Source organism: Triturus cristatus, chromosome 4_1 (assembly GCF_964204655.1).
Source record: "Triturus cristatus chromosome 4_1, aTriCri1.1, whole genome shotgun sequence".
NCBI classification, from domain to species: Eukaryota; Metazoa; Chordata; class Amphibia; order Caudata; family Salamandridae; genus Triturus; species Triturus cristatus.
In genome coordinates, this window is record NC_140585.1 from 1,255,045,626 (window position 1) to 1,255,048,935 (window position 3,310).

Sequence of the window (3,310 nt, forward strand, 5' to 3'; positions counted from 1 at the left end):
TGGGGTCCATACAGCCAGTTATCTCTTGGAACCTTATTCAAAGCTTTACGTAGGTTTGCTAGTACCTTTGAACACTTTTTATCAAACCACCACATCGATGGACACTCTTTATTGGGCAATGGGCAGGTTAGATACTACTTAATGCCTTTTAGAATTTCCTCAAATGCCCCACCACCTGAGTCGGAGTAGCAATATCATCTAGGCACATCATGACCTCCAAATTATTCCATGTAAGAATGGAGGTAAATAGAATAGTGTCATCCACTCTCTCTCTTTTTAATATATACCCATTTTATCTAGTTGGGATCGGTTTTGGGGCTGCCTTTTCCACAGATTTGGTATTTTCTCCCCAACGCAATTCACAGGTAAGTAGGGCATGATCACTAAACTCTGTAGACTGTACCTGCATGTTTTTGATGCTGGGTATCAGATTTTCTGAGGCAATAATATAATCGATTGAAGACACCTTCCTACACCCTTAAAAGTTTTATCCATTAATCCTATCTGCAGATTTATTCTGTTAGCCAACTGCTAAGCTCCATTTCATCAAAAAACCATATTTACATTAATTTAGCGCACGGCTCCCTCCCCCATTTATAACCTACTTTTTTCTTCCTCTGGGTTGATTTTGATTTAAGTTGGGCCTCGTATCGGGGGGAGCTGAGGATATGGTCCCTAATCCCCCCTCTCGAAGTGCTCTATCTAGCGGTCTAGTACCCGTAACTGGCATCAGGGAGGTATGCTGAGTGTCTGCCAGGCTAGCCCCTGCCTTTCCTTTGCCCCTCTCCCATTTGTGTGTCTTCATGTTAACTGTGTTTTATGGTGCTTAGCGTATAGGCACTACAATTCTGTTTGGGGTCAGAACTCCGGCCCAGAGGGTTGTAGAGACATCTGTTTTTCACTGTTTATCCCAGGTTTTTGTGTGATATAATTCTCTTGTGAATATTAACGTACCTTTATTTTATTAAAAAAAGTAAAGCACTGACTGGACATTGATTTTATCAGCTGGTAGTACGGTGTGCACTGTATTCTGAATGTCTCCCCACCTCCTTGAGTAAGCCTTGGACTGCTCTGTCTTGCTTCCCCGAGAGAGTCAAGTGCTGGAGAGGAGTACTTGGTTTCCAGTTTTGGGTACACTGGTACTGAGGCCCCAGGACACTAGTGGGGAACACTCCAGTTAATGCGATTGGAGCGCAGTAACACCCGACTGCCCAGGAAGCCGGGTATAACAAGGACTTATGATTCTACCAAATGCTTTATTTCTAATTTATTTATGTCACTCTCTTTCATCTAAGCGTGCCCCACCCCGAAGGCTGTATATTGCGGTATTGGGGAGGGAAAAATCACTAAAACAATGGAAACATTGTCGCTAATATTACGCAGACTACCAGAAATGTGAAAAATTGGAAGATGTTGAAAAGATGCTTCCTTACTGAGGCAACTGTTGGAGACAGTGTGTTATGGTAGGCAATGACTTGCACATCTGAAGAGCTTGCCCCATGTGGCAAGTTTACTGGAAGGAATTATTGAGTCACGTAAACAGGGTTGTTGTTTACCCAATACCATGTGACCTGGCGATTGTGATTCTGAGCCTGCATCTGCAATGGATGGATGGGATTTCCAATAACAAATGGACATGAATACCCCATATGCTATTGGGTGCCACACAACAGATTGGAATCAAGTGGACAGACATTAACTCCAGACGACTCTGGACAATAATGGTAACGGAAATGCTTACACATGACATGAGGAATAAGGCATGCATTTCGTGAAATATGAAATCTATAGTAGACCATTTGATGATAAACAAGAACCAATACGTACAGTGTGCTGATCCATACTTAAAAGAGAATGAGAAGGATGGACAAGGGTGCCTAAAGGTGTGATAAACAAACGTACGCATGTAGAACGTAGAAGTGTGAGTTCAATATACTCTGTATGATGTTCCTCTATCCTGGGTCGTAGGCTGGGTATAACCCATTGCTGATTGATGCTGGCCTATGTTAATAGTCATGACTTATTAGCTTTGCTAAAAATTTGTTTCTATTTTATTTCCTATATGTTTTGCTGACAACAGGAAAACAAAATAACATGTTGGTTAAAATGTCAATATATTTTTATTCGGCTAATATAGCCATAAAAAGTACCACAATACAGCGTACAATTAAAAATACGAATAGTACAAAAAGTGCAGCCATAAAAACTATATAAAACACAATAGAAACCTGTTAACACATACAGTGGGAGCAGTACCACTCTATAAAATAGCTCCTAATTCATGACCAAATAAGGAAAGAGTTACATATACATTAAATATACATTTCTGCATGCATACGGACTTCCAGAGCTCCAAAATGTCCTCAAAGGGTGGATAAGATCACATTTCTGCCCCATAGCCCATTTTAGATTATATTACCAATTCTTTCAACAACTCCTGTACTGCATTTAAAAATCTTCCTATTGCACATGCCACATTTAACCCTTTCTATGCTCATGACGGAGTGGTTCCGTCATGAGCAAAGGTGGGCGTGTGCTCATGACCGAACCGCTCCGTCATGGCACCCACCCATGGGGGAAGCACTGGTGCTACCCCATGGGAAGCCCATCTAGCCCCCACAAAGGGGGATGGCAGCGGAAGAGTTTCCGCTGCCACCCCCGACCCCCCCCCCCCCCAGGCAATCCCATGACGTCAGCAAGCTCATCGAGCGTGGACGACTTCAGGAGCAGCTGGACGCACTGGAAGGAATTTGCTTCCAGTGCGTCCAGCAGAAAACAGGTAAGTTTCCGTGCTCCGGTGGGCGGGGGGGGGAATTGCGATGCATTGAGGCATCGGGGGAGGGGAGAGAGTTTTTCCTCTCCCCTGATGTCTCAATGCAGGGCTTTCCTGCTGCACGATCGTGCATGGCGTCGCGATCATACAGCAGGAATGACCCACTAGGCACCACAGATTTCTCTTTTATTTAAAGGAAGCGACCCCTTGGGCAAGGTTCTCTTCCTTAAGGGGCATAATATTTTTAAGACTTTACTGCCCCCCCTGGGGACAGATCGGCTGGGTTTTCTGGCGTTTCTGGCCCGGGGGGTCGGGGTCAGAAAAGCCCACTAGAGCCAGGGATTAAAAAAAAAATTGGAAGCAACCCCTTGGGCAAGAGTCGCATCTAGGGGTCATATTTTTTATAGGTCTCGCCTGACCCAGCGCATGCGCTAGTCTGGCGAGACTTTTAGTGAGGGCTTAAAAAAATGCTACCATGGCCGGCCTAGAGCTTGAGTGCATGTGCATGGGCGCACGCCGCGCCTGATCACGATCGCG